Source organism: Monodelphis domestica, chromosome 4 (genome assembly GCF_027887165.1).
Source record: "Monodelphis domestica isolate mMonDom1 chromosome 4, mMonDom1.pri, whole genome shotgun sequence".
In the NCBI taxonomy this organism is placed as follows: Eukaryota; Metazoa; Chordata; class Mammalia; order Didelphimorphia; family Didelphidae; genus Monodelphis; species Monodelphis domestica.
Genome location: NC_077230.1, coordinates 414,986,870 through 415,001,020, shown reverse-complemented (window position 1 = coordinate 415,001,020; position 14,151 = coordinate 414,986,870).

Here is a 14,151-nt window from a genome sequence, read left to right as displayed (position 1 = left end):
CGTGTCTTTAGGGAATATAGCTCTGCCAAGGCAGCTCCTGTGCCCAGAGCTGAGCTCTGGAGTGACCCCTCCCCTCCCCTCCCCTCCCCTTGCGGGTCTGTCTCCAAACCTGTGTTCACAAGAAGGGATCTTTCAGACCTGAAGTTCGGGAAGTGATCGGGATCGCTTCCCCCCCAATCTCCCCCCCCCCCCATGCCCCTTGCTTCCAGTTCAGCCCCCATCTCAGCCAGCCCAGGAGCCAGAATCGGAGCAGGCTCTCCCCAGCCTGGGCAGAAAGTTCCTTCTTCCCATTGCTCCCATTAGCTCCAGCACTTGACAGCTCTCAGGTGGTCTCTCCTCCAACCACGCTCCCTCTGGCTGCTGCTGCTGCTGCAACAAGCTTCCCATAACTCTTTCTAGGAGCGAAGATGGTGGCGGATCTGAGCTTCCCAGTCCTCCCCATGGATGCCTCACAGCCCTAACCATGAGAGACCAGGGGGTCCTGGAGGAAGTCTCAGCCAGAGGGAAATGGGGAAGGGGCTGCTCAGCTCGGAACTCCCTCAAGCCAGCCATTGCACTACCTCTGCCTAGGAAGTGAAGGAGGAGACTGGGGGAGGGGGGGGCTGGCCCTGACTTTGGCCAGGAGATTTCCCTCTGACTAGGAGCCTGGAGCAACAGCCCGGAGGAATTGGGCAGGAAAATTCAAGCCCAGTTGTCCCTTCTGGAGACCTCACCTCCCAAACCCAACGACAGAAAGGACAAAGAAAGACAGAAAAAAGGGATTGGGGGGGGTCCCTGGCCTGAGAGGAAAACAGCCTTGCCAGGAGAGATTTCCTAGCCAGAGAAAAACCCAGGGGTCCCCTCTAGCTTTCGGGCATCACCAGCCCAGAAGAACAGTCCTGCCCTCAGGGAACCTCCAGTCTAAGAGGAAGATTCAGTCTTGCCTTTGGGGAACTCCCATTCTGTAATGAGAGAGGGCTCCTGTCCCCAGGAAGCCCCCAGTTTAAGGGGAATCAGTCCTAGCCCTTAGGGAGCTTTAGCCTGAGGGGGAGACACAGCTTTGTCCTTTGTGAACGGGGAAACAGTCTCAGCCCTCCAGTAGGGGGGGGAAGCGTGGCCCCAGCCTTCTTGGAGCCCGGTTTGAGGGGGAAGGCAGGACACACACATTTGAAGCTCTGGGAAACCTTACCGAGAGCTGTGTAAACAAATGGGAAATCACAGAGCTCAGCTGGTTCCCTTCTAGTTAAACCAAACCTCAAGAAAAAACCCCACCCCCAAACAACCACAAGAAATTCATGGTGCATTTTTTAGGTTGCCCATTTGGGTTGAATTAACTCTGAGACGACCAAAATGGCGGATGGCTCCAGCCCACTAGGGATGGCCTGTCCTGGGCCACCCCCAACCCCATGGCCAGAGTAGACCTGGAAATGGGCTGTTTGGGACTTCCTCCCTCAGCTCTGGCAATAGCAGAGAAAGCCTGAGGACTGATGGGAGAAGGAACTTCCCAGCTGCCCAGGGATTCCAGATTCCCAAATCCCTTTTACTCCCTGACTCTCTGATGACTCAACCGGACACATCTGGGTCACTAGATTGAGTCCGGATGGGCCTTAGAGGTTATTGGGGACAACTCTTTTCATTTTTCAGATGAGGAAACTGAGTCCAACAGAGTGAATACCCTGTCCAGAGTAGTGATAGAACCTTCTTTCCCATGACTCAGGGGACTGATTGTCCATATCGGAAGGCTGGGGGGACTTGAAGGGGCCAGGCACAGAGCCCTCTCACTCAAAATGGTCTGTGAACTCAGAGACTCCATCTCCCCAGTCCCCCCCACCTTCTTTCCCTTTTCTCCTCCCTTTTTCCTTCTTGGAAAAACAAGCTAGAGTCTGGGTTGCCCCCCCCCCCTCCTGTCCTGGACTGACTCTTGTTTTTCTAGCTGGTTAGATTAACAGAAGTTTCTCTCTGCCTGTCTCCCCCCTCTCACCCTCTGTGAGTAAGGAATGGGGAGGGGAGAGCCCTCTGCCTATCTCTTCATCTTTCCCTTTGTTAGCAACTTTCTTCCCAGCTTTCCCATCCTTTCCATCATGTCTGTCTCTCTCATTGTCACTCAGCCTCCATGCCTGTCCTTGGCTTTCTTGGAGACCCCATCTCTTTCTGACTCTCTCCTTTGCCCTATCTCTGGCTCTCTCCACACCTGTCTCTGTCTCTGTCTCAAAACCTCTGTCCGTCTCCTCTTTATCTGTTTGTGATTCTCTTCGTCTCTATCTCTGTTTCTCTAGGTGTCTCTGTTTCTCCATGTCTCTGTGGATCTCTTGACCTCTGTATGTCTTTCCATCTCTCTCTCCCACTGTTTCCTTCTGTGTCTCCATGGGTCTCTGGGTCTCCCTAAGTCTCTAGGTCTCTATGAGTCTCTGTGTCCTTCTCTATGTCTCTGTGGGTCTGTTTCCTTTTCTGTGTCTCTGTGGGTCTCTGTTTCCTTCTCTGTGGGTCTCTGTGTCCTTCTCTGGGTCTCTGTGGGTCTCTGTGTCCTTCTTTGTGTCTCTGTGGGTCTCTGTGTCCTTCTCTGGGTCTCTGTGGGTCTCTGTTTCCTTCTCTGGGTCTCTGTGGGTCTGTTTCCTTCTCTGGATCTCTGTAGGTCTGTTTCCTTTTCTGTGTCTCTGTGGGTCTCTGTGTCCTTCTCTGGGTCTCTGTGGATCTCTGTTTCCTTCTCTGTGTCTCTGTGAGTCTCTGTTTCCTTCTCTGTGTCTCTGTGGGTCTCTGTGTCCTCTGTGGGTCTCTGTTTCCTTCTCTGGGTCTCTGTGGGTGTCTGTGTCCTTCTCTGTGTCTCTGTGGGTCTCTGTGTCCTCTGTGGGTCTCTGTTTCCTTCTCTGGGTCTCTGTGGGTCTGTTTCCTTCTCTGTGTCTCTGTGGATCTCTGTTTCCTTCTCTGGGTCTCTGTTTCCTTCTCTGTGTCTCTGTGGGTGTCTGTGTCCTTCTCTGGGTCTCTGTGGGTCTCTGTGTCCTTCTCTGTGTCTCTGTTTCCTTCTCTGGGTCTCTGTGGGTCTCTTTCCTTCTCTGTGTCTTTGTGGGTCTCTGTTTCTTTCTCTGTGTCTCTATGGGTCTCTGTGTCCTTCTCTGTGTCTCTATGGGTCTCTGTGTCCTTCTCTGTGTCTCTGTGGGTCTCTGTGTCTTTCTCTGTGTCTCTGTGGGTCTCTGTGTCCTTCTCTGTGTCTCTGTGGGTCTCTGTGTCCTTCTCTGTGTCTCTGTGGGTCTCTGTGTCCTTCTTTGTGTCTCTGTGGGTCTCTGTGTCCTTCTCTGTGACTCTGTTTCCTTCTCTGGGTCTCTGTGGGTCTGTTTCCTTCTCTGTGTCTTTGTGGGTCTCTGTTTCCTTCTATGTGTCTCTGTGGGTCTCTGTTTCCTTCTCTATGTCTCTGTGGGTCTCTGTGTCCTTCTCTGGGTCTCTGTGGATCTGTTTCCTTCTCTGGGTCTCTGTGAGTCTCTGTTTCCTTCACTGTATCTCTGTGGGTGTCTGTGTCCTTCTCTGTGTCTCTGTGTCCTCTATGGGTCTGTTTCCTTCTCTGGATCTCTGTAGGTCTGTTTCCTTTTCTGTGTCTCTGTGGGTCTCTGTGTCCTCCTCTGGGTCTCTGTGGATCTCTGTTTCCTTCTCTGTGTCTCTGTGAGTCTCTGTTTCCTTCTCTGTGTCTCTGTGGGTATCTGTGTCCTTCTCTGTGTCTCTGTGGGTTTCTGTGTCCTCTGTGAGTCTCTGTTTCCTTCTCTGGGTCTCTGTGGGTCTCTGTTTCCTTCTCTGGGTCTCTGTGGGTCTCTGTGTCCTTCTCTGTGTCTCTGTGGGTGTCTGTGTCCTTCTCTGTGTCTCTGTGTCCTCTGTGGGTCTGTTTCCTTCTCTGGATCTCTGTAGGTCTGTTTCCTTTTCTGTGTCTCTGTGGGTCTCTGTGTCCTCCTCTGGGTCTCTGTGGATCTCTGTTTCCTTCTCTGTGTCTCTGTGGGTGTCTGTGTCCTTCTCTGTGTCTCTGTGGGTGTCTGTGTCCTTCTCTGTGTCTCTGTGGGTCTCTGTGTCCTTCTTTGTGTCTCTGTGGGTCTCTGTGTCCTCTGTGTCTCTGTGGATCTCTGTTTCCTTCTCTGTGTCTCTGTGAGTCTCTGTTTCCTTCTCTGTGTCTCTGTGGGTGTCTGTGTCCTTCTCTGTGTCTCTGTGGGTCTCTGTGTCCTCTGTGGGTCTCTGTTTCCTTCTCTGGGTCTCTGTGGGTCTGTTTCCTTCTCTGTGTCTTTGTGGGTCTCTGTTTCCTTCTCTGTGTCTCTGTGGGTCTGTTTCCCTCTCTGGATCTCTGTAGGTCTGTTTCCTTTTCTGTGTCTCTGTGGGTCTCTGTTTCCTTTTCTGTGTCTCTGTGGATCTCTGTTTCCTTCTCTGTGTCTCTGTGGGTCTCTGTTTCCTTCTCTGTGTCTCTGTGGGTGTCTGTGTCCTTCTCTGTGTCTCTGTGGGTCTCTGTGTCCTCTGTGGGTCGCTGTTTCCTTCTCTGTGTCTCTGTGGGTGTCTGTGTCCTTCTCTGTGTCTCTGTGGGTCTCTGTGTCCTTCTTTGTGTCTCTGTTTCCTTCTCTGTGTCTCTGTGGGTCTGTTTCCTTCTCTGGGTCTCTGTGGGTCTGTTTCCTTCTCTATGTCTCTGTGGGTCTCTGTATCCTTCTCTGGGTCTCTGTGGATCTCTGTTTCTTTCTTTGGGTCTCTGTGAGTCTCTGTTTCCTTCACTGTGTCTCTGTGGGTGTCTGTGTCCTTCTCTGTGTCTCTGTGTCCTCTGGGGGTCTCTGTTTCCTTCTCTGTGTCTCTGTGTCCTTCTCTGTGTCTCTGTGGGTTTCTGTGTCCTCTGTGGGTCTCTGTTTCCTTCTCTGTGTCCTTCTCTGTGTCTGTGGGTGTCTGTGTCCTTCTCTGTGTCTCTGTGGGTCTCTGGGTCCTTCTTTGTGTCTCTGTGGGTCTCTGTGGCCTTCTCTGTGTCTCTGTTTCCTTCTCTGTGTCTCTGTGGGTCTGTTTCCTTCTCTGTGTCTCTGTGGGTCTCTGATTCTTTCTCTGTGTCTCTGTGGGTCTCTGTTTCCTTCTCTATGTCTCTGTGGGTCTCTGTGTCTTTCTCTGGGTCTCTGTGGATCTCTTTTTCTTTCTCTGGGTCTCTGTGAGTCTCTGTTTCCTTCACTGTGTCTCTGTGGGTGTCTGTGTCCTTCTCTGGGTCTCTGTGTCCTCTGTGGGTCTCTGTTTCCTTCTCTGTGTCTCTGTGTCCTTCTCTGTGTCTGTGGGCGTCTGTGTCCTTCTCTGTGTCTCTGTGGGTCTCTGTGTCCTTCTCTGTGGGTCTCTCCCCATGTCTCTGCGTCTTCCTCCCGCCTCCTTCCTTCTCTGTGTGTTTTGAAAGGAAAGATGAATTCCAGATTTGGCCTGGGACATGGGCCAGAACTGGGGAGGAGAGAGTGACCTGGAGCAGCTGGGGAGCCCAGCTCATGCCCAGGAAATGTCCTTAAACAGGGGGAGCAGGAGCTGTTTCCTCTCGAGCCTGGGTGCCAAGCTGTCACCAAAAGGTCCAGGGCACCAAAGACGGCCTTCCTCAGGTGCAGAAAGAGCCCCGTCCTGGTCCCTCAGTGGCCAGGATGGGGGAAGTGAATCATCTGGAGGGAAAGGAGTTTGAGGCTCGGGATGGGAGCCACTAAGGGGCTGGGCAGGGGGCAAGTTTGATGGGACAGCAGTGAGAGAGGACCTGGCCCCCAGGCTCCAGGATGCAGAGATCTAAGGAACTCCTTGACCCTGTTCCTAGCTAATATCCCTCGCAGTTTCCCGAAGTCTCACGTTAAAACCCTCCTGCTTCAAGGCCAAGTTGGTTTTTCCCCACCCACTGCCCTATGGGGATGGGGCCTAACGGTCAGTTCCTGCCTGGCTGCCCTTCAGGGACGGTGACCAGATCTTGGAGGCAGGCATCCTTCCAGACCTGCAGGCGGACATGGCTGGGGGCTCTCCTTCTGTGCACCCCTCTCTGGCCTCTGCCTCATCCCACCCTCCTCCCTCTCTCCCTCCTCGGCTGTGGCCAGGCTTAGCTCCCTCCAGCAGGAAATAGCCGGCAGATGACAGCAGCAGCCACAGGGGCGGGAAGGAGAGAGGAATGGAGGAAGGGAGGGAAGGAGGGATGGAAAGAGGGCAAATGAGACTATGGGCCAGGATAGCTTGCTGTTCCTACTCCCAGGTTATGCTCCCAGAACACCTCCTCCAGGATGCCCTTCTGGATTAATTTCACTTGATACACAGGGATGCCTTCACTATGGCTGGGGCTCCTTCAGGCTAGATCAGAGGCTCTGGGGTGTCAGTCATGTCTCCCCTCAATATGAGGGCACTCTGAGGGCAGGGATCGTGTCTACACTTTGGACTGTGGGTTCCCTCAAGTAAGGGGCCCCTCAGACCAAGGACTTTTTCAACCAGCCCCTCAAGGCGAAGGGTAATCACACTTCCCAGAGGGCCCAGAAGGGGAGGCAGCCCACTCAGAAAAGCCTCAGCCCCTATCCTCTGACTCTAAGAAATGAAATTCTGCCCCCTGTTCCAGGAATCTCCAACACTCCAACACTGTCACCCCACGGGGGGGGGGGGTTCATGCACATTCATATGTGGGCACCCACAAAGACAACCACGATCCCAGACACACTTACCTCTAGTCACACTCAGAGACACACACAGATCCATGCCTCCAGAGACACACTCACTCACCATATAGTCACAGAAACCTCAGAGTCTTTCCTTGTACCACTGAGGGTTAAAGGGACTTGGCAGGAGCTGATTTCCACCTGTCCCCCATCCCTATTCCAGCTCTCTGTCTCTCTGCCTCTTTCAATCTCTCTGTCTCTGTCTGTCTGTCTGTCTCTCTCTCTGCCAGGCTTCGTCCCTGGATCAAGAGGAACTTCAGGGAGCTTCCCTGAAGAACTTCCAAGCCTCAGGAGCCAAGATCCTATCACAGACTCTCAGAATTGTGTTTCTGATCCAGGCAACAGTAGCAAAGTCCATCATACTAATTTTCTGGATATGACGGACACACACACACACAGACACTCCCACAAGAGAAAACCCATTTAAGTGCATTAGCATGTACGTCTATGTATGTGTGTGTGTGTGTCCATGAGAGTGTTTGTGAATGCGGGTGTCTCTCTCTGTAGGAATGTTAGGACAGTGAGGTGGATTTGGGACTAGGTGAAAGGCTAGACTCAAAGGGGGGTCATTAATGAGTCTAAGTTGCCTCGGAAGGAGGCCTCTGGTGGACACACATTCATTGTTGGTGGAATTGCAAATCTATAGAAACTTGATAGCAAACAATCTGACAGTGTTATCTTCATGGCAGAGTGGATAGAGAAGTGGTTTTGGAGCCAGGAGAACCTGAGTTCAAGTGCTACCTCAGTCCTATGCCGACTCTACAACCCTAGGCAAATCTCTGAACATCTCAGAAATTTAGCCAACTTTCTAAGACTATCAATTACCAAAAAAGGTGCCATACAGTTTCCTTATCTGAAAATTCCCAATACCAGTAAAGTCACAAGTCTGCTCCCCACCCCATCGCTGCCATAGTAGCACACAGTAAAAGTTCTAAAAATAATCATACCCTTTGATCCAATAATTCCACCATTATTGATCCAATAATATCTAATTGCTCCAAATAGCATTAGGAATATTAGTGTATCAAATGCTCAAAAAAAAATTAGAAAAAAAGCAAAGTAACAACCAAAAGTACCTGACAAAAATCTGGAGGAAAAAAATCCATGCTTGGCCATTGGAAGAATGATTAAATTATTATTTTAATAGATAATAAATAATATAGAATTATAATATAGAATAATAATATTAAAGTATTATATGTGAACATAATCAAGTGTTTCCACACCATAAGGAATGGTGAATGTGAAGAATTCAGGGGAACACAGGAAGACTTCTGTGAATAGGATGGGCTACGTGCTCTAAAGATTGATCAATCTCTTTGGACCTTGGTTTCCTTAATCTCAAAAGGAGGGGAGTAGCCTTATGGCCTGTGAGATCTCTTCCAGTAAGTGGTGTGGGGGTAAATGTTTAACAACCATCTTTGGGGGGGGGGGCAGGAGGGAAAGAAGTGCCTATCACAGGAAGTTTTTCAAAAAGAATTTTCATTGATCTTTCCTGTTTCTTACATCGCTACAATATCCCATGTATTCTTTTCCCTTTCCCTTCCTGAGAGCCATCCCATGTGAGAAATAGTATTTTTTTTCAGAGATAAAAAAAAGTCAGCACACCTCATTGATACCATGAGAAAATCCCAGCACGTGCCACGTGTAATGCCGGTGGACCTCTCTCTCACCTCTACAGGCACAAGCTGCTTTCAGGTTTAATCTGCAGCATTAAACATTTCTCAGGGGGCTTTCTTAAGTCTAGACAATCTACAAAACAATCAAATCTGTTTGTAGCATTTGTTGATTTCTGAGGTATGAATGTTCCCACCAAACACTAACAACTGGATCTTGGGAGACAGCTCACATGGGGGGAAGTGCAGCCTCACTTCCAAGCTCTGGGTGCGTGTAGGAGATTCTGTCTGTCAGCGCCATGTCAACATGGAGAGGAATGAAAACTCCTGGGGAATATGGTAGTCAGTTTGGCATGGCACTTCCCAGCCCAGGAGGAGAAAGGAGAGATGCTGAGCCTCTACTCTGGAGGGATTCTGTGGGGTGTTTGTTTGGGAAGTGTCCATTGTGCTGAAACAAGATGGAGCAGGGACGGAGGGCCCATTGCTACAGGAAAGGAATGGGGGAGTACAAGGTCTACAGAGACATTCTAGAATGGGACACAGTGGAAAAGAGCAAAATCCAAGCATATGGGCTTACTTCAATTATATAGAAGAAAAGGGAATGGGGGAGATGAGGGATTAAAATCTGATGGAAATATAGAGGGAGTGAGGCCAGGTTGTTAGGTGAGCTGTCCATAGAGACTATACTGGTTCTGGGGGTGACTTAGAGGTGGTCCACTACTTCACAGATGAGGAAATGGAGGCTTCCCCAAAGCCACACAAGGAATCAGTGGTTTCATTTATTTAAATGCAAATATAGTGGTTTTTAAAGCAATTTATCCAGACCCAAGCTCTTCATCTTCTCACACCTGGACTGCTGTAATAGTTTGCTGGTAGGTCTCCCTGCCTCAAGTCCCTTCCAGCTCCAGTCCTTCCCACTCAGCTGTCAAAGTGATTTCCTAAAGCACAGGCCAACCATGTCACCCTGCCCCCTATGGCTCCTTAGGAAGTCCAGGATCATCCTCCATTTGGCATTCAAAGCCCCTCCTAACCTGCATCTCTCTCTCTCCCTCTCCCTCTCCCTCCCTCCCTCTCCCTCCCTCCCTCTGTCTGTCTCTCTGTCTGTCTCTCTGTCTCTCTCTGTCTCTGTCTCTGTCTCTCTCTCTCTCTCACACCTTTCCAGTTTTCTTTTACCTTATACACCCACTCCATATATGCCACAATCCAGTGACACTGGTCTCTTTGTTGTTCCTTAAATGTGACACTCCATATTCTCTGTGTCCTTCCTTCCTTTCTCCCTCCCTCCTTTCCTTCCTTTCTTCCTTCCTTCCCTCCCTCCCTACACTTTCTTTCCTTCTTTTTCTTCCTTCCTTTTTCTTCCTTCCTTCCTTCCTTCCTTCCTTCCTTCCTTCCTTCCTTCCTTCCTTTCTTTCTTTCTTTCTTTCTTTCTTTCTTTCTTTCTTTCTTTCTTTCTTTCTTTCTTTCTTTCTTTCTTTCTTTCTTTCTTTCTTCCTTCCTTCCTTTCTTTCTTCCTTCCTTCCTTCCTTCCTTCTTTCCTTCCTTTCTTTCTTTCTTTCTTTCTTTCTTTCTTTCTTCCTTCCTTCCTTCCTTCCTTCCTTCCTTCCTTTCCTTCCTTCCTTTCCTTCCTTCCTTTCCTTCCTTCCTTCCTTCCTTCCTTCCTTCCTTCCTTCCTTCCTTCCTTCCTTCCTTCCTTCCTTCCTTTCTTCCTTCCTTCCTTCCTCTCTCTCTCTGTTTCTCCTTCTCTCCCCCCTCTCCCTCCCCCTACCCCCTTCTTTCTCCCTTACTTTCTGTTTTAGAAATTATACTAGTATCAATTCTAAGACAGAAAAATGGCAAGGGCTGGATAATTGGGATTAAATGACTTGCCCAGAGTCACACAGCTAGGAAGTGTCTGAGGCCACACTTGAAGCCAGGTCCTTCCCCTCTACAGGTTGGGCACTCTATCCACTGAGTTTCCCGTCAGTAGTAGCCCCTTCAGTGTCTGTTGGCTGGTGCCTGTCCTCTGTGCCCAGAAGGCTCTCTGTGTTCATCTCTGCATCTTGACTTTCTCCAGCTTTCTTCAATAATCAGTTCGCTGTTTTGCAGCCCTTTCCTGGTTGCCAGTCACCCCGCTCACACTTCCCATCGAAGAGTTCAGATGAATAATATCATGTGTTATTTATAACAGAGATGAAAACAAAGACTTACACTAGGATCCAAAGCCATCAATTTCACAAGTATAGGATGGGAGAAACATGATTGGATGAAGAAGGAATATCATTTAAGTGCCTACCATGTGCCAGGAACTATGCTAGAAACCATTGTCATTGAGCCAGAGATACTGGAGTGGTTTGCTATTTCTTTCTCCAGAGCATTTACAGATGAGGAAACTGAGGCCAGTAGGATTAAGTGACTTGCCCAGGGTCACACAGCTAGCAAGTATCTGAGGTTGGATTTGAACTGTTCTTCCTGACTCTAGGTAGGATGCTCTATCCACTGCACCACCTCACTGCCCATCAACAAAAACAATCCAACATGGAATGGTTTTCCTCAGGTGGTATCAAGCTCCCCCTGATGGGAAATCTTCAGACAGAGGCTGGAGGTCCATTTGTTGGGGAGGTCGTGAACAGGATTTCTTTTTTCAGGGCTGGGTGGGACTTAGATGGCTCTGGGTTCCCTGTCGATTCAGAGACTGGAATTCTCTGAAGGTTTTTCTGGAAGTGCTCTAGGTCTCAGGATGAGGAAGAAGAACGGGAGAGGTATGTACCTCATGACATCCTCTGCCTCCTCTCCAAGCCCATGACTTTGAACTTCACTAGCCCCTGCCACCATGGTCCATTTCACAGGTGGTAAGACTAAGGCCTGTGAGGCTTGAGGGGTTTGTGCAGCTCCATTCAAGCTCACGGCGTGCTCAGAGTGGTCAGTGGCCCTCCCTGAGACCTAATCCCAGAGAAGAGTAAAACCAGACTGGCCCAACTCCTCTCTAGCCCTAGAGTTCCCTTAGAGGCTGTTCCCTGTCCCTTCAGGAAAGAGTCTCCTCACAGGCTCCTGGCCAAAGGGCTTGGCCTTGCCCACCTTAAAGGTGAAGCTACTGACTTCTAACCTTCAGCCCTTCCTGGCAGAAGAGGGGCCCCTGAAGACAGAAAAATACCAGCCCTCCCCCATCCTTACACATAAATTCATAGAACCAGCAATTAGGTAGTATAGTGGATAGCGCACCAGGGCTGGAGTCAGGAGGATCTCTAAGTTCAAATCTGGCCTCAGAAACTTACTAGCTGCATGACCCTGGGCAAGTCACTTCACCTTGTTGGCCTCAGTTTCCTCATCTGTAAAATGAGCTGGAGAAGGACATGGCCAACCACTCGAGTGTTTTGGCCAAGAAAACCCCAAACAGGGTCACAACGAGTCAGACTACAGAACCAAATGAACAATGACCCATAGAACTCCACTGTAATAATCTTTGAAGGAGGTTCTTCCAATTGCCTTCCTCCAATTTTCCCCCCACCAGGCAATGATAATTACAGCTCCTGGCAGGCAGAGTTTCCCAAGGAGATGGAGGTGGGGAGCTACAAACAAAGACACACACATAGGAGGCAGAGACAGGGAGGGATAGAAAATAAGGATGGGGGGGGGGAGCAGCTGGGTGGTCCAGAGGATTGAGAGCCAGGCTTAGGAACAAGAGGTCCTGAGTTCAAATCTGTTCTCAGACACTTCTCAGCTGTGTGACCCTGGGTAAGTCACTTCACCCCCATTGCCTAGTCCTTACCACTCTTCTGCCTTAGAACCAATACACAGTATTGATTCTAAGACAGAAGGTGAGGGTTTTATAAAGAAAGAAAATAGGGACAAATTAAAGAGAGACAGAAAGACAAAGAGATCTCTGGGAAAGACTGAGCTCCAAATCAGCTGGACAGAAAGAGATCAAAAACAGGGGGAGACAGACATAGGGAGAGGCAAAGAGAAAACAGAGGGAGAGACACAGGTCAGAGGCAGACCAAGAAACAGAGAGACAGAGAGAGAGAAAGAGACAGAGACAGAGACAGAGACACAGAGACACAGAGACACAGAGACAGAGAGACAGAGAAAGAGGGGGGAGGGAGAGAGAGAGAAAGAGAGACAGAGACATAGAGAGACAGAGAAAGGGGGGAGGGAGAGAGAGACAGAGACAGAGACAGAGACAGAGAGACAGAGAGACAGAGACAGAGACAGAGACAGAGACAGAGACCAGAAGCAAGAGGCAAGTGAGAGAAAAACAGAGGCACGAAGGGAGGGGATAACTTATTGTGGCCATCATGGGGCCCCACGAGATAAAAATAGGGCGAGCAATCCCTTCCCCACGTCCCAGCTGCTTTCAAGAATCCCAAGCCCATCATTCTCGGCTTCAAACAGCCCCTGGCCCTTACCACTGCGGCCACCTATAATCTCAGACAAATTTAGTGGCTCAGGGCTGGGAGGGGGCTCTGTAGAAATATGGTCTGTGGGTGGCCTGGAGGTGGGCTGTAGGAGGGAGAGGCAAAGAATCCGTCTCTCCCATCCCAGCCCTTCTCCGTCGGCACACCCAGACCCCAAGGTAGCCGTCTCACATCAGGGGCTCCCCAATAGCAAGCCCTCTCCTCATTCTAGGGGGCTCCGGGTGGCCTAAAGGGTCCCCCTTTCAGACTGAGGGCAGGGGTGTGGCTCCTCTTCCAAGCTGGGCAGCCTGGACCCCCGAGGTCATTCTAGGGGGCTCCAGGTGGCCTAAAGGGTCCCCCTTTCAGATTGAGGGCAGGGCTGTGGCTCCTCTTCCAAGCTGGGCAGCCTGGACCCCCGAGGGCTTTCCTGTCCGGGCCCATTGGGGTTTCTGGGTGCCCCTGCCAAAGTCAAGCTGGGCGTTTGCTTCTCCGTCTGGACACACATGCCAGCGCATCCATCTCCCCCGTCCTTGCCCAGCTTCCTCGGGCTCCTTCTCAGCCAAGTCCCAAAGGGAGGCATCCACCGGCCGGTCCTCGATGCTGGCTGTCTCCGGTCTGGGGAAATGGACTGAGCATCCGATGGCCTCGTCTCTCCTGGGAGGGGGGAATAAGCTCCTGCAGAGGCCCAGACCGCGGAGATGTGGATGGATTTGGGGGGCCCCAATAGGAAGAGAGGGAGCGGGAGCCTTTGGAACGGAGGCTGCCATGCTGAATGCACCCGTTTCTCAGGCTTTAAGACCAAAGGAAGGCCCTTTCTCGTCTCCTCAGGCCACCCCGACACCACAGAGTTGCCACTCTTCCCCGCCCCGTCCAGCAAATTTGGGGTACACACGTACCCCCAGGCCTGCTCCACCCTCCCACTACAAAGCCAGGGGTGTGCTGCCGCCCCTGGGCTGCCATGCAATTAGTGGCCAGTCCCCATAAGGCCGCTTGGCCACTGGTGTGGGGCCCTGACCACAGGGAGGGGCTGGCCCGTGGCCACACGGCTCCCATTTCTCTGCTCTGTGGATTGTCCACAGCAGGGCAGCTCCCCACTCCGGAGCCCGGCTCTACTGCCTGGTTGGCAGCAAAGGGGGTGGGGGAGCCTCTCTCGGAGCAGCAGCACAGCCAGAAGTCAGCCAAGGAAGGGGGCCAGAGAAGAGCTGCTGGCAGGCTGCTGCATCCGTCTGCCATTGGGACTGGCTCCCACGAGGCCCTTTCCTGACCGCTCTGGCTCGCCATCTGTCCCAGGAAGGTCCCAGGACTATGGTTGGCTTCTAGGACCACGATGCCCGGCCAGTGTCCTCACCCTCCCTGGCTGGCCCCCCTCCACCTTCATTCCTGGTCACGCTTGCTGGGCTCTTCCCTTCCTTCCTTCTAACCTCCAAGATATCTGCTGGTGCAGGAAATTACACAGAATGGAGGGCTCAGTGGATTGCGAGCCAGGCCTAGAGACGGGAGGTCCTGGGTTCAAATCCGGCCTCAGACACTTCCCAG